Here is a 23,325-nt window from a genome sequence, read left to right as displayed (position 1 = left end):
ATTTTTTTATTATACAAAATTTACTAATATAGGATTACTATCTACTAAATATGGAAAGATATTAGTAGATAATGGACTTCTTTTGCAATTTTTTCATAAATATCGTAGAAAAAAAGTAAAAATTTAAAAAAATTCCGTTATGTTCCAATTCATACACATAATAAACTTTTGATATTCTGAATGTATTAATTTGTACATGACTGACTTTTTTTTAGAATTTTTAAATTTTTTCTGCAATATTCATGAACAAACTGCTAAAAAAGTCTATTATCTACTAATTTAGAGATAGTATACCTTTATTAGCGTATTTTGTATAAAAAAAAAAATAAATTGAAATGCTGAAAAACTAAATCTTAAATAAAAAAATATAAGCAAACATAGCTAAATATCTTTTGTTCATAAAATCCCGTGAATTACGCGCATATTTCATCGATTTTATTCTAAAAATCATAAACAGACACAAAATTTTCCTAAGAAAATTTCAAACATTTTTTTAACAAATAGAAAATAAAAATATATTTGAAATATTTTAAGTCATGGCTTCTAGATTATGTTTCAAAAAATAAAAATTAGAAAATTAATACAAATTAGGAATTTATTCCTAAATATTATTAACTATTATCAATGAAAGCATATATATGTGTATACATATATTTTGACCAACGAAATTTATGGGAAAAATTGAAATTATTATTGCTTTTTGAATTGAGTATTAAATATGTTAGTTCTTGAAAGAAATGAGATTACTAACTTTGCTTCTATGACCATCATATGTAAATTTAAGTAGAAGTTTGCTAGTTGGCGTTCCCGTGCTAGTGTCCCGTCACAACTCACAAATATTAAATCTTGTCAAAAAGTTGTTTTCCTTAGCCGGCATTTAGAATTTGTTTATTTATTATGTTAATGACTTTATGCTAGAAAAACAATTTACAACTAGATGTTATTAATATTTGTCTCGTAAAACTTCTAATTGATTTTCCCTTTTCGATAATATAAAATAAATTAAATAATTTTGCAATATTGATAAAATAAAGTAGTTTAGAAGGGGGATCATTCGCCACAAGGGCACATCTGCCAATACTGAATAACTTGAAAACTGATTAATCGATTTTATCACTTTATCAAATTTTGTTTATTTTTTAGTTTTGTGATAAAAAATAATAGTTTTTTGATAATATAATTTAAAGCCTGACAAAAATTTAAACTAAATCCCAGAACAGACCCTGGGGCACATTCATCAAATATATGTAATGCATAATGTACAACTAAATTTGGTTAAAATTTATACAATATTGGTAATAAGAATATGTATTATGGTTCTAATTTGAGGTCGTCTCAACAAAGTGGCGCATGGTATTATAGTATTAATGACTGAAAATAAATTAAACCAATTCACTCTTCCAAATTGTAAATTTTTCTTGCTTAGGTTAAGTTGAAATATAGAAATGCTCTAGAATGTAAATATAATGACTATGTTTACACTAGGCTCGGCTTTGTTCACTTTAATATTCTTCCAATTGTTTTCTATAGATAGAACGCTTTCTCTAGTAGATTCCGATTCAGCAACAGGATAGCAGTATCAACAGCGAATGTTGCTACATCTGTATTTGTTGACACAGGAATATCTCTCGTATGTAGCAGATATAGCATGGGACCCAATATGCTTCCTTGTGGAACGTCAGTATTGATTTCTTTTAGATATGACTATATTATTAGAATATATATTTTGGGAAAAAGTTCGTTGAGTTCAGAAATTAGTCCAGAGTGCCAAACTTTATCAAATGCATAATTTCTTCAGCAACTTTCCACATGTTTGATACATGTTATAAACTCAACATGAAACTCCAAGTTTCCGTTGCATATGTCGATTTATGTTTTTTGCTATTTTACATAGCATAAATTAACGTTGTGTTTTTAAATTTCTTTATAACAATGATAACGTTGTGTGAAATTTGGTTTTGTCGTGTTTTTTTGTGGGTTACCTGTTTTTTGCCATCTTTTTCTTATTTTACGTTTAAGAGAAATCATTCACTAGAAAAACGGCGTACTCTTCCAAGCAGACTATTGAATTTGTTTGGTTAATGTTTCAACATTATTCTCAAGATGATCTATATTGCAAGGATTTGAATTACGCTGAATTGTATTGTAAAGAATAGTCTGGAAATATTGCCAGTCAGTAAATTTACACTAAAACAATTTTTATATTTACTGATTGTAGTTTGTTCAAAAAGTTTTCATTTAAGTTAAAAATTAATGAAAAATTAGTAGTTATATGAATATAAGTTGTTTAAAAAATAACCGTCGAAAAAAATTGTTAAAAGTTACGATTAGGTAAAATTTTGTCAGTAAAAATAACTAAAAAACATTAGTTTTTAAACATTTTTAAAATTTAATTTGTTTTATATTACTTTTCAGTTGAATTTACTTACATAATATTTTGAGTGTATATGTTAAATATGGAGGTGGATCTTTAGACAGAAATTGCTCATGTAAAGTAAGGAAAACAGACAAGTGATTAGAATTTTCCTAAACCCGACTTCTATTTTAACTGATCATGCTTTTTTTACCCTCCACCACCATCAGTGGTGATAGAGGGTATATATCAGTTTGTCATTCCGTTTGTAACACTAAGAAATATTCATCTAAGACCCAACAAAGTATATCAAATTCTGAGTCAATCTAGATATGTCCGTCTGTCTGTATAAAACACGCTTACTTTAAAACGAAGCAATGAAACTCCACAAAATTCACTCAAAATATTCATTGTTATCCTAAGCAGTTTAGTATTGAAAATCAGCCAGATCGGTGAAATAGTTTCAGAGTTATGGGTAAAAATTTAAGACAACCTCAAAAAAATGGCGATTTTTCACATATTTATTTGTACTTTTTACAAAAACTACAGCAGATAAATTGATGAATTTTGTCAGAGATACGTCTATTGGTGCCAGAATTAACATTGTCATAGCTCCCATACAAGGTCCCCTCCCGAAAATCACTTAAACGCTCAGAACTCATTAACTAAATAAGATATTTATACAAAATTTGGCACAAATATAATTTTTATCTACATAAATGTTACAGTAAAATTTTCTTCCGATCGGTCCACAATTGGTTATAGCTCCTATACAAGGTCTCGCTACCTAAATAAGATATTTATACAAAATTTACCACAAATATTACTTTTGTATATAAAATGTTACCGTTACCGTATTTTTCCGATAAGTCCACAGTTGGTCATAGTAATAATATTACGTTTATATACATAAATGTTTTTCCGATCGGTCTACAATTGGCCATAGCTCCCATACAAGGTTCCCTCCCGAAAATCAGATAAATGCACATAACTCGCTACCTAATTAAGATATTTATACAAAATTTGGCAAAAATATCACATTTATAGATGCAAATGTAACCGTAAGTTTTTTTTTTCGTTTGGACGACAATTTGTCATATACCTAACTATCCTCATTATCTAGGATAGAATTGTTACTTTTATGCATAGAAAAGTCATTGAAAAATTTTGATCAATCCACAATTGGTCATAGCTCCCGAACAAGGTTCTCTTTAGAAAAACACTTAAATGCATAAACTTATTGCCAAACAGTGATATCCATGCAAAATTTGGCACAAATATTACTTTTATATACTTGAAATTTGTTTAACGATCATCCATAATTGTTCGTTCATTTTCGAAAATTAATAAAACATTACCAAATAAAGTTTTTAAAAAATAAACTTTTTTTTTACTTCAAAAATGTTACTGTCAATTTCTTTATCTGATCGTTCCATCGAAAGCCATTTTCACAGTATTAATCTAGTTGCATTATCATAACTATAATTATAAACAATTATCTTCTTATTCATGAAGATATTAGTCGCTTATTTTATGTTTAGTATGCAAGTTTTCCAAGCAAAATTTCTAAAACAAACCATCAATAAGTTTATTAAACATTTCACTCACATTATTAATATAATATATTAATATAAAAGCAGCTGGTGGAGGGTATTTAAGATTCGGCACGGCCGAATATAACACTCTAACTTGTTTCTTTCGCTATTTACCTCCAATTCTCAAATTCTCTGGGTAATTCTTTTACTTAGTTTAAACTTAAAAGTGTCCTAGGTTTCCTATATACTCTTTTGCGTGTTCTCACATAAAATTTAAGTGGAGATATCAGTTTAAATTATTATAATACAAAAAAGATTTTATAAGTCTTAACACTAGGTACCTACATACATCTACAGGTGGAATGACATTTTAAATTCAAACTTAAGCATTTTTGCTTCTCTTCTTAATATATGACGAATAACTTCCTCCTATGACAAGCACATGTTAAAACAGCTAGTCACTTGCACTCCACTTCATCTTCTTGCGAAATAGGGATAGATTTTCTTGGTGTTTTTGATAATTGTTAAGATAAATTAGAAGAAAATAATAGGAAATAACTATAGTTTGTATAAAATTGATTACTATATTAATTCATAACGCAATGAGTAAAACGGTCATTATTTCTTTAAATATTAAAAACTATTGTCCGATTTAATGTATAAATTTTACATTACTTCTGGAATCTTCAGATGAAAACTAGAATCCATCAACATTTCACCAACAACGTAGTTTCTTATGGGAACAAGTTAACACTTAAATAAATATTTGTTTTTTGTAAATTTAATTTACAATTCAAACTCACATCAAACCTGTTGACACAACCAACTCCAAAAGCTTCAATCTCATGAATCAATATTAAAGAATTTAGTTTTATTTACACGAAAAAAGCCGGTCTTCTTGACTCCACTCTACCTAAGTCAACAGACCATGTTGAAAACCATGTTCTCTCGCTATTTACCACTTATTAATATCTCTCAGAGTCTTGGACTCTGAGATTGGCTCTGGTGGTCTTAATGAATGAGAACAACTAGTAGCGTCAGGTCTGCTACGTCTGCGCAACTTTCATTCAAACATTTATGTTGTGTTCTTGTGTGTGTTTGTTGTTGGTTGGAGCTCTTTGTTAGCGTTTGCTTGTACAATGTACATTTCTTTTTTTGGCTGTTGATCTTGGTCTTACGGTTTTTATAGAAGAGTGTGTGCAGGTTTGTACTTGAGTATTTGTGAGTGTGTTTTAGCCTTTTCAAGCTGCTCTTAACCATGCACTTTCTTGTTTTTATGTCTGCTAAAAGTCTATAACTTTATACTGTTGACTGACTGACTTACGGACTATTTAATTGTTTAGCTTTTTTGTTGTTGTTGTAGTTTTTTCTTCTTGTTACAATAGAGGCCGAGATACTGAAGCTAAGAAGAACAACGGTGACATGCAGCAACAACAATGACAACATGAAAGTATACACACGTATATACTTCAACATACAGAGACAGAAACAGTAGCAGTTTTAAAGACTTCTTTCTTGTATAGTTTGGGCTGATGTAGACAATAAAGAATGGTTAAAAATCTTTTAGACCACAAACTAGGCGAATCAGTACGTTACATACTCTTAAAGCGTTTACTTCGTATCACCGGCTGAATTAGAAAAAATAAATTAAAAAGAAACGGTAAATTATATGTTAATACAAAATGTAAACACAGCTTCATTTCGAATAATTCTAATCATATGCTACAGTCAATAAAAGTACTAAAGGATTTTATTTTTTTATTTAAAAAATAATAAAATACAAAAGCAAATAAAAGTGTGTTTGAGTGTGGATTGTGATCGGTGCCATTTAAGTGCAAATACAAACAAAACTTAGATACAAATAAATATTTTATCATAAATAGAATCTCTAAAATGTCATATTTAATGCATGAATTGATTGATAAATAAATGTTAACTTCAATATTTGATATATAACAAATAAAACAAAAATAATTTCAAAAAATAACTAAATAAATAAATCTGAAAAATACTAACTTTCTCATAAACAGAAAAATTGTAAAAAATTTACAAAAAACAGGAGATCGCTACAGGATATAAAATGTATGTATTTAAATACTCATAGATATATTTATAACATATTTTTTTAATAAATATACAACATATTCATGTGTATGCAAGTAAATAAATTAAAAAAAAATAATAAAGATAAATAAAACTAAAAGGCACCGAGTTAAAACTCTAGTTACGAAAAAATATGCGACTATTAGTAGACAATTGAGTAAGGACTATATTACTTATGTTAAAAAACATTTCATTTTAAAGTAAGTACAGAAGAGAATAAGAGTTTTATAACTAATACTCTCTTCCTGCTGGTTACTTGGGTCCCTAAACTAACGGTTAAATTCGCTTTACATTACAAAGGATATACATATAAGTTTCCAACCACACAAATATGTACATATGTATATATAAATTGACCCATAGAACTATTTAAATTTATTTATAAATTAAAAAAATATATAAACATTTATTCTGAAAAGATTAACTAACGTTCTTTTTCTAACAATGTTTATTATAATAAATTAATTAACTTTTAAGCTTAGAACTATCCTAAAACTTTTTGTAACAAGTACATAAGTTGCCCTAAAAGTTAATAAAAAGGACCGATATACTTTTTTTATATTAGAGCTCCATGAATCTAGAAATATTTAAAAATCTCTCTATAAAGAAACCTATATAAAAAATAATTCAATATTCAATACTTATTTTCCAATTGGAAAGTGTTTATTAGGTAGTAACTCCACTTTGTGGTTGATCCTAATAGCTTTTATAGCAATATATTTCAAATGCAAATTAAAATATTTGTTTGAAAAATAAATAAAAACATAATACAAAACATGGAAAATATTTTTATGTAAACAATAAAATGGATTTATAAATTCTGTGTAGACTCAGAAACTAATAGGAAACTTTGTTGTTGTTGCAGTAAACTATGAATATTACACAACAAACTAAATACATACTATGTATGTAATTATAAATTAAAGAATATATGTATTTATTTTTAGATTGTTTTCAGAAGAATATATTCTTTAAGCACAATTAATGATGAAGTCGTCAAAATAAGCGAAATTTTTGAATTGCGATTGTGATCATTCGATTTTAATTTTATATAAGATTTATTAACAAATTTAATAAGACATTGAGATTTAAATACAATTGAAATAAATAAAAATAATATTACACAATAAATAAAATACACAGTGCAACACGAAAAAAGTAACCATGTGCCGACACCACTATATGATAAAAGACCAAAAATAAGAAGACCCGTGTCTTCCAGTCTTGCCCAAAGTCAAAGATTTGGACAATATTACTAATTATAATTACGAAAAGCAAAGCAAAAAAAGTTTTTTATTTATAAAAAAGATTTAGATCAATTTGTTCAAGAATTTTATTGTTTTTTTTTTTTATAAAATCAAAACTGATATTAATTTTTTTAAGGAAGTAAACATTCCATTTATCAAAAAGGACGATGAAATAAAATTAGCCCAGTTATGGATTTTAATTTCAAAAGTTGATTAAATCAATTAACATCGAAATGTAAATTAATTACAACATCAAGATTCTTAAAGACATCAACGATTTACAAATAAAATTTAAAAATAATAACTAATGTTTTTGCAGAAATAATTTACTTACATGCCAGAAAAATTGTTGACTATTTTGGTAAAATATTGCTTAAACAATTTAAAAAAATCTGGACCATAACATACATACTTAAGTATATGTTATTTTTAAAAACAAATTGTGTTAAATACTATTATTACTCTTTTTTTATACAACTCGTTTATTTTTATGTTCAAAAGTTTCACTTTGCAAAACTCATTTAAACGTTAATGTAGTTCATTATATTAAGCGTTAATTTTGTTATGAGTTCTTAATATAAAACGTACACATATACAAATGTATATATGTATGTATGTTTGTTTGTTTTATAAATCCCACTACGAAATGCTCTAATTATTATTTTATATTCTATTCTATTTAATTATTTATCACAAATAAAGTGCTTCTTTGGAACAAGTAACAAATAGTATGTTGAACTGATATGTTATACCCGTATCTTCGTTGTTACTTAAATTGACTGTATTTAATCCAAAAGATTATATAAATACAAAATAAGTTTGGCATGTAAAGAGTAATTATAAAATGTGGTTTAATTCATTACTACAATGTTTAATTGAATCCATAAAATAGTTAAAATTTAAAAATTAAAAAAAAAACAAAAATTAAATCTGAAACACTTAAAATATTTATTTTACATACATATGTTAATACATAATAAAAAAATATAATTCAAATGTTTAGATACATAAATGTTTCTTATAAATTTATATCGAATTACATCATCAATATTAACAACATGCATTTGATTGAAATATTACATTCTCTTTAAAATTTGTAAATTATTTTAAATAAAGGTATCTTTTGTAACCTACTGTACCAGTTTTTAGACAATGAATTATTTATACATTTATGTTCTTAATATTTTACAAGTATTTAGATCGTGTAAACAATACGTTATACAATTACTTCAACAACTGATTGTGCTAACATTGTTATTTGGTATTTACAAGTTTCAAATGAAACAAAACGGTTTATAAAATCTTACACGAATTTTTTAATTTATCTCATTTCTAAAACACTTTTATTAATAAACTCACTGCAACTCTATAACATTTTTCCAGATACATATGTAAGGTAGAAGGGGGACCATACGCCACTTTTTTTGAGGCGGCCTCAAATTAAAACCTCAATACATATTCTTAATTTTTTTCATGGTAGTTGGCTTTAGTTTTATTTCTTTCAATATTTCCTAAGTCATCCTCATGTACATATTTTTTTAATTTTTCCGCGCTGACCAAAAACGGCGATACCGCCCCATCCATGGGGTAAATACGCCAAGGGGATGGGGCAGGTTATTTTGCTGTTTTATACATTAATTCATTAAACAAAGTATAATATAATAGATATTTATTGTTTATTTCACAAAACTTAAAAAAAAATTAAAAGAAATTATTACTGATTTTTTTAACCAAATTTTGTTTTACATCACAAGCGTTACATATATTTGGCGCATGTGCACACGGGCAGTTTTGGGGTTTAGTTTCAATTTTTTTCTGGCTTCAAATTATACTATCGAAAATATTATTATGTCTTATTGTTCACTATTATTGACGTTCTAATATTGGCCAATATATATTTCTATCACAAAAACTAAAAAAGTTCACACAGTAAAATATTTTCACAGCTCTTTCAAAAACAATTAATCATGTCTACCTCGCATCATATGTTAAGTTAATGTTTCAAATTTTCAGGGATAATAGATAATCGATAAACTAAAACAAAATTTGATAATGCGATAAAATCGATTACTCAGTTTTCAAGTTATTCGCTATTGGCAGATGTGCCTCTATGGCGTATGATCCCACTTCTACCCTACATATCCTATGTACTTTCACAATTTTAATGACAGTGAACAATATATACATATGTATGTAGAATGAATATCGCAATAAATGTAATTTAAACAGTTTTTAAAGAATGTTTTATATAACAGCATAAAAATTCCTTTTTTATTTATATATCTTTTCCGGTATAAGTTGTTTTATAAAATATTATTAAATTATACAAACATTTTCATCAGAACTCGAGAACTATTTTTTTGAAATATGTAAAAAATTCGGTTCGATTTCTTTACTTTTTTATACCTCGCTCCACGAGAAAAGCGTTTACACCGATGTTCGTATTCGCTTGCAATTACTTTAACAAATTCCGTCTTTCAATAAAATTTTTTAATTAAAAGCATCCGAATATTTAAACGTTTTACCACTTAAGCGGAGAGGGTATATTGGGTTTGTGCTGATGTTTGAAACGCCCTATAACATTATCGGTTCAGAATAATATTCTGAATTGATTGAGCGATATCCGTACATGTAAATCTTGAAATTAAACTTCAGATCGGGCATTTTCAAATCGTGCAAAAACGTTTTCAACAATTGAAATATTGTTAATTCATTTATGCTCAATGTCTGTATATTGTAAAATTATTTATTGTTATATTGTTATGTTTTAATAAGTCAGATTCAATAATACCAATAAAAAAATTTAAAAATTAGTGTATGTACCCCAAAGAAAATTTATAGAGTACTCGGAATTGTAACCAATGTTGTGTGCTTTACTTTATGTTACTTATAATTTGATTTACTTGTATATAAAATCTGGATATGAAGTTTAAATTTTTAATAAATTTTTTCTGCATTACATTTTAATATACGAGTGATTAACATTGTATATGAGAACAGAAAATTATAATATAAAAAATCAAGTGTGCTGTAATTTAATCAACAAAAAATTTTTTTGTTTAATTTTTCATTTATCGAAAAATATTTTTTGGATAAACATTTTTTCAATGTTTAGATGAATTTTAAGCAAAATTTGTTGCTTAAAATTAGGATCATGATCTAGTAATGATTGGAATGGCCTTATGCTTATGAATGAATTTGTAGAAACATGTATTTGGGTAGCATTTTTTAAAAAACATACATATTTAGATACTTCTTAATACACATGTATTTTAAATAGAAAGTTGTTTTAGATATTTTTTGATATACTTGTGTCCCAGCTAGGAAGGTGCTGTAAAAACAATTTTACTTACTAGGTATATCGGGAAGAATGTAGGAATAGCTACTTTTCCATACACAAGAATATTATTAAAAAAGTATAATCTACACACAATATCACAAACCAAGTATATCAGTTAGTGTGTCATTTTCAAGCGGCCATACCCTGTGTAAAGTAAGCCAGAGTGTGTGTTTGTAAGCACTTTCGAATACAAAATAAGCAACACAATATCAATGAAGTAAGCTATAAATTTTCTGTTGGGTATATTAGTGATTGAAAATTTAATTAATTAACTTATCTGCTGAAATGTTCTGAATTCTGAAATCAAGAATTGCATTCGATAATTTTTTAACATTATATATTCTTTTATAACTCTGTCTATAAATGTTCCATAGCAGTAGAATAACTAAAAGAATGGCTCAGGTGCACACATTTATAATGATGTAAACGTTTTTAGTAGCAACGCTTAATAACAAAACAAAACTGTTAAAAGACATAAACAAAGATTTATGATTTCCTTCTGTGATGACTTTTAGTGTCATTAGTGACTAGTAGTCACTGACTATTAAAATACGTTTATATATTTACAGAATCGCAGTTTGTTGTTGTTTTTAAAAATATTTAGATATATTTTAATTGATATAAAATGTTTTTGTTTCTACTTAATAGACTTTCCCTTAATCTATTTAGATTTGTTTTTGGTAATTTGATCTCACGAGAAAAACAAAAACCCATATCGAAACAAAGCAATCTACTTTTACCCCCGTATTCATAAAGATATTAATTGCTTATTTTAGGTTTATTACGCACATTTTCCATACAAAATTCATACAATAAACTATCAATAAATTTATTAAGCATTTATGAATATGGGAGTTACTATTTATTTAATTGCTACTTCAGTAATAATTTACATAATTTAAAAACTTTGAATAGATTTAAATAACATACTTCTTCCAATAGCATTAGTTAATTTTAGATACAAAATATATCCAAGACATATATGTTTTGAGGACAGGTCTAATACTACATACAGTTTATTCTAGAAAATCTTAAAATATGTTGCCTGCTATAAATTTTTTAGATTAACTCTATAAAAATAGAGAGTTTTTCAACTGAATATGTATCTAGTACGTTTGTGTATAGTAAGTAAAATTATATAAATAGATGTATACCTATGTACATATATGTATGTACAAGTCTTATATACATGTAGATATGTCTACATTTCATTGTTGTAAAATATTAGTAACCAGTGTTGCCAGGAAAGCTGTACAAATGTAAGGCTATACGAATGTTTTGCTTTACTGTAAATGTGATGTAATTTATTAGTATCAAGGTTCAGTATTCATAAAATATCTAAAGGTCCCAAAAGTTCTAATTATGTTTGACACTCTTATGGGCAGGTTGCGGATAGATATTTTATTATTTTCGTCTAGACAAATTTTTTTAATTTTATTATGAATGACTATATAGAAGTGTTGCGATAGCAACACTGCCTGTAACAACAAACTAAATAACCAACCTACAGGCCAAGTGATATTAAAACTTCTTTTTTTTTTGTTCGTCGTTGTCGCTTTTTTCTGTAAAACTATTTTCTCGTTGTTGATTTTTTTATTGCAGTTTTGAACTTGTTTTCTTCTTGTACTTGTTCTACTTGTTACTTTTTTATTCTTATGATCATTTTTTTCTTTTCGTATTTGTTGGGTTAGTTAGTGTTGTTTTGTTATGTTTGTGCCAACAATTGTTTGTTTGTAAGTTAAGCTTTTTTAAAGGCAGCACTTGTTTCTTTAGTTTTAATTTTTAATTTTCCAAACTTACATTTTTAAAGTAAATACTGCGCATATATAAAAATACATACATACATGTAGTATATGTACACTTATGTTCATATAATTAAAGCATTAAAGCATTTTCAATAAATAATGGTATCAAAGCGTATCGTTTTGCAACTTTTCGTACAAAATTTATTCAACTATTCATACTATTAACAAAATATTGAAGTTTTTAATAACATTTTAGGTATAAACTGGTGTCATTGTTTGATCCACTATATTTACACGATGAAAAAGCAAATATAGGGGCTGCGGTTTATCCCTCTTCCAAATTTAGTAGATACACAATAATGTAAATTTAATATTAAAAATTCATATAAATTTCTTTTTTAGTTTTAGAAAATATACCGGTACAAGTTCAAATAAGGAGTTCAAAAGTTGTTTTATTTTATGCAAGTAAAAAATCTCACAAAAATACAAATCTCTTATTCGTTAGTTAGTAACATAATTATATCACCTTAACTGTATAAGAAACTAAAAAAAATTTAATAATGTTACTATCAAGGAATGTACACCACAGATCGTTAAAGAAAGGTTTATAGTTTGAATAATTTAAGGAAACATGTTTCTAGAATAAAAAAAATGTAGTTTACATATTAACATACAGTAGTTTTCCGATTTAACGACCATTCAATTCTACGAACATCGCATTTAACGAACTAGCTAATTTTTCCTATTGACTACTTTAAATAACGAAGAAAACTTGTTTTTTGTACTCTGTTTAACGAACTAATAAAAATATTATTATTTAAATTAAGATAAAATGACATTTATCAAAAATAACAAATAACATAAGTTGTAGCAAGCGGTGCTTTTATACCCAAAACTGTAACTCATTTTGTGTTCTTATTAAATTTTAGTTCGATGTAGCTATGTCCGTCCGTCCTTCAGATAATGACTTCAACGCTCAATACTCGCTTAACAATACGAGTACGCCGAGTACTAACCGATATCTCTAACAAATTTTATGGGAATCGGTCCATAATTGACCTTACCCTCCATATCAGGCCCCCTTAAGAAAATTACTTCAACGCTCATTACTCGCTTAAAAAATACGAGTATAGCGATGAACTTCGAGAAATAACTTTAAAGCTCATGACATAATTAAAAATACAGCGATTAAATTCGACACAAATATGGTTTGGAGGTGGGTATATAAGATTCGGAATTTTGTGTTTTGTACTATTTTTATAAAAAAAAGAAAAAATTTTTATAAAATACATTTAAAAAATATTTTATGTACCTATTTTTAATTATTTTCCTACCAAAAACCCACGTTTTACTTAGTACTGCATATAACGAACTTTTCAATTTTACGAACAGGCTGACAACAAATGGCCTTGAATGGGAAACCTTCTCAAACAATTGTAGAAACATATATATGTGTATTACTTCCTTGTTTGTTTGTTGTTTTAAACAAACACCTTTTATTGGGTGTCTATTAATTAAAGACTAGTTTTATATATACATCTATGCATGAAACATGTAATGATTGTATTTATACTTCTGTCATTACTATTCAATCTATAATAGCTGACACTATTATAATTAAAAGCATCAGAAAGCGTATTATTATTATTATTATTATTATTATTATTTTTTTTTTTTGTAAAATAATTTTCTCTAAACTGAAATATATGCTCTATTATCCCATAAGATTTTTTCACATTTAAGTTATAGGATACACGTTAATGGCCTGGGGAATTTGACAACTAATTTTTGTATATACATTTTGATTAATTATTATTAATTAAAAATTAATTATTTGATGTACCTCAAATCTTCAGCGGCTAGTTAAAGTTAGCCTTATTTTTGAAATATCGTTTTTTTTTGTGGAGTAAATGCAAAAACCATACGACTTTTTACGAAATTATAATAGTATCGAAATGAGTTCGATACAAACCACTCAAAATTAGAATCAGATTTTATAAGTCTAAAATTAGAAATTAAATGAAACAAAACTGCGATCATAATTTATTATATCATGATTCCCTTTCCTTGTAAATGGACTTCAAAATTTTTGATGAGCACATTAATAAAAAAGAGCAATAAATAGGCTAGATACTATCGGACATATAATAAGAAGATATTATGATTTCGTTTTTATAATAAAGCATTTTACTTGATTTGCACCTTTCCTCCGATAATTTTAAGCAATTTATTGTTAAAAAACTAATTTTCTGAAATATGCTTTATATGGGGGCTTCCCCTAAGCCCCCTGTTTTAGGCGATCCCACTAAAGTGGTGAAGGGCATAAAAAGGACAATAAATAGGCATTGATACTATCGGATATGGGTATATGAGAATCTATACTGGCAGTCAACCTGTTAATAAGATGGCGAGATGATGATTCTCTTATTTGGTTAAGGGGACACGATGTATAACTGGAAATAATATTGCCGATAACTTGGAAAAAGCTGGTACTACGATGGCTATACTTGATATAGAGCAGTTTTGTGTTTCCCTAACGGCCATTACGGTTGGTCTCATGAGTGGTGTATCTAGAAAGCACTGTATTTAAATATATATTTTATTATTTTTAGTACTTTTAATTAATTTGATTTTCAAAAATTTCACAAAACACTTATAGGAAAGCTTTCTGTGGTAATAAACATATACTTAATATATTCATATTGTAATATGAAATAGAAAATGTTATTTTTGTCGGTAAATTATTAAGATTTTTTGAAAATTTATTTATATTATGATATAGACCAGTTTTGTACATTATATTCAATTCAATTCATTGCTTCCAAACGATCATTTTAATCAGAGATGGGAATAGTCCACTATTTTTTAGTTAAATCAATACTTAATAGAAAAGAAATTAGAGAATTTGTAAGACATTTAATAATTGCATTTTTTAAATATACATCTTTAAAAATGTAGAATAGCGATGACAGTATGATGGTCTATACATATGCAGTTACCCCAGCGACATCTCATGCTTTAAATAGAAATGGAAATATAATTTTTTATGATAAGAATAAACAAATTTATATCGCCACCATCCTAAATATTTTTTTAATAATATTTTAATTACACAATCATATTTATAGAGAAACTCAGAGTGATCTGAATGAATCTCCAGAAAGTTTTGAAGGCAAAAGTGAAATCAATGGGAACAATTCTATTCTCTTTCATAACTTTTTTGATATAGTCGAAAAGCTTTCTTCTGCTCCAGTAGAACGTTTATAACGGAATGATGGACTCTTCTCGGAGAAACAAATTAAGTGATTCCAATTTTAAAAAATTTGTTTTACTTAAAGCCAAGAATGGCAAATTTTTTATGTATATTTATTTCTGTTTTTATTATAATTGTGTAATTTTTGTATTTAAATACCGTTTTTATGGCTTTATTCCTTAAATATAGTAACTTAAACATTCAATTGGGTTAAACATATCTCTGTTGAAAACCAAAATAGTGCAGGAATATTTTTTCACTAGGCTGTAAAAACAAATATTTTAACTATTTTTAAAATATTTTTAATTAAAAATTTTAAATATCACTATCACTATTACTACTATTGATTGAGGCTTATATTTTTCAATTCATCACTAAACTTAAATAATAGTAGTGAATAATTTTGAACAACCTTTATTTAATAAACAAAAACATTGGGTTTCATGAGACTACTTTATATTAAAGAAATTAAAAAATTAAAATTAAAAGTTTTAAGAAATATAAAAAATGATAAACTAAAGCAAAAAACATCACAATATACCTAAAAAATAAATTTGCCCTAATGGAACTTGAAAAGTCAATTCATGCTAAATTATACTTTTCTGGGTAAAATATGCTTTTCATATTTTGGTTTCCCTGGTCATTATATATCCAGTGTAAATTATTTCAATTTAAAATGTAAAAATTAATTTAAATTTTTATATTAATTTTATATACAAACATACTTGAAATTTTTCTTTTTTCTCAGGATATTAAATTTAATTTGAATTGAAAACAAAAAGGAAAAATAAAGGAAAAAGTAATAGTTCCGTTACTAATTTTTTTTTACAAAATTTTACAAATAAAATATACAAACAATAACTTCTCACCAGCAACAAAATCCATTGGCTAATATAATGGATATGTGGTAGTAAAAAAGAGGAAAACACATTTCGTAAAAAAAATTTAAAATATTCTTAGCTACATTTTCCCACAATCTTTCGATATAATGTATTTAGCACAATGGTTGTTGCCACTATAATGTTGTTATTGTTATTCTTTGGGAAATGTTTGTTTACTATAAACAGATATTTTAGAAAGTAGCAAGTTTCCATTATATTCTATATACATAGATATAGATATGCTTATGTACATAAGTATGTATTTACATTAGGGATATAACTATATGTATACGGTTTTTGTGGATATCTAAATTTATATGACGTAACCAGAATTTTTTAAAATAATAAATTTAAGTTTACTGTAAGTAATTGCTCTATAAAATACATTTAAAGCCAATAGTACATATCACTTGTTTGAAACAATTTTTTACTATCTATGTATGTACGTTGAATATGATAGTGTCATTTATTCGTGCCTCTGGCTGGTTTAATACCATATCAATCATCAATCATGTAATGCCCCATAGGTTTTAGGTTTTCTCTTCGCAGGATCTGTTACAGGATATCACAACGGGACCACTAGGACCCAAGTGAGTTGGTTGAATGACCGTCTGAATCAACAACCTAACCTATATATGTTGATAAAAACAACATACATAAATAGATGTTTGTGTACTTTTTAAGAATTATTTTCATTATCAATATATCCGACATTTTTAACTTATATCGCATCTATTCGCAAATTTAAGGAAGCAATTTCCTGTTTTAAAACTTTGTTCTGAACGGACCGAGTATTTTGCACTTTTTCAGCAAAGTAGTCAACATAATATGTTTGTATGTATTTTGTTTTCACTATTGTTTCTTATTTGCTATTTTCATTTATCTTAACAATACATATATCAACACATTTTATGCTTAAATAGAAATTCAATAGAATATGTTTTTTTCTTTTCTCCCTTTTTCTTAAATTTATCGATAATTTCGCATCATGCTACTTGTAATGTACTAAGTATGTGTAAAAAACCAGTGATTTTGATAAGATCATTCAATTAGGAAAAACTATGGTACAAACCAATCATATGATATTTAGATACTTTATTTGTTCAATCCAAACATGCAATTCAACAATTTACCCAAATTTCTTGCAGTGAGTAAAATACTTTCAAGTAAACAGTTAGTTACGATTTTTTGAAGTCTACATAACATTTTTATGAAATTGTCTTAATATGCATTTTTAAAAACTCTATTGGATTCTTATATTTAAGTCCATTCCCAAAAAAAATCAAATACAAATTTTGAACATTTTATATTTTTAAGAAACTTTAAAATAAAATACAAATATAACACAAAAAAGTATAGTTTTAAAGATGCTTGAGAAAAAAAATGAAAAAATGCAGAACCAAAACCATATTTTACTCTGCAGTAAAATGTTTAAATCCTTTAAGCATTTCCCAGCAGTTTTACAATAATTCAAAGTAACCCTTTAGTAGGCTTATTCATGACGTTATCAGTTGCAATTTCTATTAATGTGTATTTGAGCAATTACCAATTACAATTAGTTGTTAACAACTAATTAAAATTATGTAATTGTAATTGTAAATTCTGGAATTACAAGTAATTGTAATTGGTTACTGTCCAGTTATATATTACATATACATACTTAATTGTAACTGACCAACTTTCTATTACAATTACAAATACAATTACTTCAAATGTAATCGTAAAATAATGCTTTTTAAATACATAGTAATATCTTGTAATGTGTAAATGTGTAAATATTATGTTGGCGAAATTTACTTTTTGTGTATTTATGAAATGCAGGAATATCATACATCCTAGATAGTCAATACATATATAGTCATACATATATGTATACAAACCATATAAATTAAGAGATTATTTAACATTCTTTATATTACATTTTGCAGTAAAATAATCTTTTACAGAGTCAATTGTCCCTTACTAGTGAGGAGTAATTTGTGAAAAGTCAATGGACTACCTAACAGTTAAGTCATTAATAAACAGAAACTTCAAATGGTTACACGGAATTACTGGGTTAAGTTTGTTGTGTGTGTGTTTGTATCTATGTATTCGTATGTATGTGTATTGATGTTGTTAATACGTAAGTTGTAGATTCTGGATTCTATATTGTGTGTATGTGAATTATATCTTCTTGTTGGTTTGTTGCTCTTGCTTGGTGCAAGTGCAACTTACAATACGTCAACAACAACAACAACAAGGGACCGACCAGCAGCAGATACAAAAACAAATGCAATGCAACAACAGTTGATGTAGCAACAACATGTGCTCACCACCATCACTACCACCACTTTGTTGTTTATTTAATAAATTCAATTTAAACATTGACCCAATAATGCAAAAAAGGCTTTACTTCTGTTTGTATTGGTTTATGAAAGTACCAATCTGTATTGTAGTGTATACTGGTTTGTACGTGTGTCTATTTGGTAGAAATAGTATTCCTGCAGTTTTACACATAATGTATCCCTTAAAGTCAGTGTTTTGTTTTGGTTGATTCGAAATATTGAAACTTATATTTTCGTTAAAATGCGAAGTTTAACATAATCCTTACATACGTTTTTGTAAGTATTACATGTTGAAAAGAAGTTACATATTCATTTAGCAACTAAACGTTATTAATATAAATATATACAGTTAATTCAGGACAGTAATCCTGAATTGCAGGGTATTATATTTTCAAAAAATATTTGTATGCAAGTATGTTTGTGTTTTATATTAAACAATGTTTTTCAATACAATAAGAAAAACCAAAATGAAAAACTCACAAGTGGGAATATATTCCAATGTTATTTTTTCCATCGTGTTTATATTTTATTATTTTATATATTTTTTTAAGTTTTCTTTAAAAAGTATGTCAGTAAATGTTTATTTTATTAAATCAAAAAGATAAAAAGCGGATTTAAAATGGCCACACAAAAGAAGATCATATTATACTTACCACTCATATCCAATGCTGGTTAAACGTAAAACAAAAAAATAGTTAAACAAGAATAATCAAAAGAATATTGAAGTATCTCAGAATGGATTAAAGACAACAACATCAATTTACTAAAACATTTACACAATTTTCTTTCGATACAAAGTTAAAGACTTAAAAAGCAAACTAAAGTGTAACACTTCATCTAATAAAAGGCCAAGTTAATAAAACACGTACAAACTTCATAACTTATTACTTGCAACATTCATTGAAAGAAAAAATTTAGTAGTTTTTAACTGACTTTTAAATGCTTAATGAAATTATTTGTATATTTGTAAAGTTGCACACACTGCTTGTATTATTATTTGTTTATTCTTCCATCATTTCAATCATACAACATATGGACATACATACAATTTTCGATGTTGCATTTACTTAACTGTTGTATTAGTGAGTATTAAAATAAATAATATTGTATAGTATTTCCCAAGATTAAAAAAACAACGTTGCACTGCTATTGGATTCCATTAAAACAATAAAAAGAAAATTGCAAAATTCTTTGTTTTGTAGTTTTTCTTTGTTTTTAATGAATACAATTCAGCAGTTTTCACACCAAACAATTTATGAACTTTTGAATAGTTTGTGATGAATAATAATACAATTAAATTCATTTGATTTCAAATCTTTGAAGTTAAATAGTTTTCTTGGCTCACCCACCACCAACTTAGAGAATTTACAACTTTTCAAGTATTTGTTGCATGTGTGATTTGTTGAAATTGGATGCTTTAACGTTGAATATTTGTGGGGATGTCCATGGAAGATATTGAAAATGTTCACTACATTATATATGAACAAACAGAAATGAACATTAAAAGCTTAAAATCTGGGGTAAATGTGGTCACAAAACTATTTTATTTTCAGAGACGGGTTTTCTATCCGATCTATTTTAACAAAATTTTACTGATAGGTAATCCTGTTTTGGATATATCTTTTGATATTTAACTTAAATGCATATGAATAATTAACAGTTTTTCGCACTTATTTTGACGTTCTGGAAGAAATTGTTTAAATTGTTGTTCCTAGGAAAACAAATTATAAACAACATTAAATTAAATTTTCATAAATAAATTAAAAAAGTAAACTTATTAATTTTAATTTTTTCCTCACTTTTTTACATTTTTTACACCTCCGTAGATCCGCGTCTGAAATATAAACTATACAATTTATAGACTTGATTCTAGACTAGACTATATACTAGCCTGAAACCCGACTGGACTATAGACTATTGACTTAACTAGATAAATCTTAGAAAAAAATAATGCCTCCTTGGAAGCAGGTTTGTAAGGTAGAAAGCAGTTGCTACAGTTTACACTTTCTATAAAAGATTATATGATTTTTGTATAGGATTCCTCGCGTAGAGGCTCCTCTTAAGGAATCCAAAATGTTCATATTTCACGATGTTGAAATTACGCTGATTACACTGAATTATTATTATTTTTCGATAGGGAACATGGATTAAAATTGAGAAATATACGAAAATTAAGTGATTTTAGAGCAAAACGATTGAATAATCGACGGAAGACGTTTAACCGAAGTATTGTTCTGAAATGTGTTCATACAAAGTTCGATAAATAAATGCATTTGCATATTTTGGTGTCTCTACTTATTAAAATACTAAAATTTTTAAAAATTATTACATAATACTTATGTATTTGTTTTTTTTCAGGTGCGTTCATTAATTAAAGTATTTAATTACAATTGATTGCAATAGTAAGTAGTTTTAAAGCGAAAATAAGAAAAATAAAGATTTTTAAAAGTAAAAAATAAAATAATGAACAATTTGGTCTATAAATAAGAATAAAATTTGGTTTTTAGAAACAACATGTTTATACGTAAAATCAATTTCTAACGCTGTCAAGGTTTATATTGCGTGTTTGTTGCTATAAAAAATAATAAAATAAAAAAATTATTTACTTTTTATTAATTTTTTATAAAGCAGAGCATGCAAATGCAGAATGTCACTAACAAACAGTAGTTTCTTTTAACATGCATGTTTTTGTATCCATTATTAAAAGTGAAAAATGATAACAACTCATAAATAAGAATAAAATTATAGCCACTGCATTATAATCATTATGTTACAATTTGTTTTTCATTTGTGTTCCACATAGATGTTTTATATTGTTTGATGCTAATCGTTATTATTAAAATATTGTTGCAAATGTTGTAGATGATAATGATGTTTGTTAATTAAACTAAAAATTAAAAAAAAATATATATATAATAGTTTGAGTTTTTTAGAAGGTACTTGTACCAAACATTAAGTACAAATTTACGTTTTATTATCATTGTCGAGAAAAACATGATGCCAACAATGGTAGTGATTATAACTAAATATAAAAACGAATAAACCGAAACTGTACAACTAAAAAGTCTTGCATAGTTTTACAGAGTAATCTTGGCATTTTAATTAATTATCGAATTAAAACACAACTACAAAAAAAATTTAAAAACAATAGAGCCACTCTGCACTTCCAGCAAGTATAATAATGTACATAAAAACAACGGTGGCATCAAAAATTTAATACAAAAAATTTTGCTTATCTTTTAAACTTTAGATACATGTTTTATTTATTATTGCGCTAAAAAATATATGTGCAATTTTACGTTGTAATCCAGACTTTTTCTCTATAAGTTTTTTAATAAAAATTATTTATTTCAAAATATAATCGCAATAATTTTTTTGTTAGTATACAACAGAACTTTAACATAATATTATATTTGTAGTTTTGTTGAGAAAACTGTATTTGTTTTCGATACCTTTGAGTTAAAAAATTAAGATTTTTAATATAAAGTTTTAGAATTCTCGCTTATCATTATTTTCAGAGTCTTAAATGTAATGATTCAGATATCGATATTAATATGAGAAATGTACTTCCTTAACTCCCAATTTGTAAGCGAGCGTAGACGCCAATGACACCACCGTGTTAAAATAATGAGTTAAAGTGCTAATGAATAAGTATTGAAAAGAGGTTTTATTCGCATTTAAACTCATTACTTTTCAATGTAAGTTTTTCCTTGAATGGAATAGATTTCTGACATTTTTGTATATATTAAGAAAAAATATTTGAGGTGCGAAACCAATAAGGATTTCGTACAGTATTCGAGAGTCACATATATTTAGCATGAATAGTTTTCAGTGGATAGTTCGTCCTTGAAATAAAAATGGTATGTGTACCGTTCAACATTCTGGGAACTGTAATATATCGACACATATTTAACGAAATTGGCATTTCTGTATTTTTTGCAATTTCTAAAAATTTTTATAATTTTTTAAGTTAAAATTTGTCTCTTTGGGAATATCAAATAGTCTTTAGTTTAGTTAGAAACATAACATCAAATACATATACATATGTACTTAATTTTTTATTTACATATTATATGTGTGTCATAGTAATATACTTAATATGAATTGTTAATCGAATATATATTGAAATTTGCTCCAACATGTAAACGTAACAGGGTTCTTCTAGAAATTTAGAGAGAAACCCATTAAATCCACTTGCAAAGTAAAACGTTAAACTAAACTTATAATAAGAAATTAAAATTTATGAGAGCATCATCCGACTTTGTGAAAATACACACTATGCATGAATAATGGTGGGGAAAACGTCAACAATCTAAAAGAAAAAGTTACTTAAATACTTGTAAGTATTCTGACTGACAGACAGCAAGACAATGTGGCGGAGAATCGGACAGACAGACAGCCTGAGAGAAACATAATATGCATTAAAGCGAAAGTATTATTTATTTACTTAATACAAAAGAAAAAAGTTTAAATAAAAACATAAATAATAAAAAAATAAAAATAATAAAGGTGAAAAGAATTTTAAACTTGAGGGAAGAATGTAA

At 26.4% G+C, this 23,325-nt stretch overlaps 1 protein-coding gene across 1 annotated transcript in view; it reads left to right on the top strand.

Moving 5' to 3' along the window:
* The first annotated feature begins 5,953 nt into the window (after nt 1-5,953).
* Nucleotides 5,954-23,325, top strand: part of LOC111683014 (mucin-5AC) — a 99,000-nt gene continuing 81,628 nt past the window's right edge. Inside the window, exon 1 of the mRNA XM_046953450.1 lies at nt 5,954-5,970. The gene's annotated coding sequence lies outside the window, so the exon portion shown is untranslated. The remainder of the gene's footprint in view (nt 5,971-23,325) is intronic.

The sequence above is a fragment of the Lucilia cuprina genome, chromosome 6 (genome assembly GCF_022045245.1).
Source record: "Lucilia cuprina isolate Lc7/37 chromosome 6, ASM2204524v1, whole genome shotgun sequence".
In the NCBI taxonomy this organism is placed as follows: domain Eukaryota; kingdom Metazoa; phylum Arthropoda; class Insecta; order Diptera; family Calliphoridae; genus Lucilia; species Lucilia cuprina.
The sequence above is the reverse complement of the archived record's forward strand: the minus strand, read 5'-3'. Positions and strand labels throughout refer to the sequence as shown.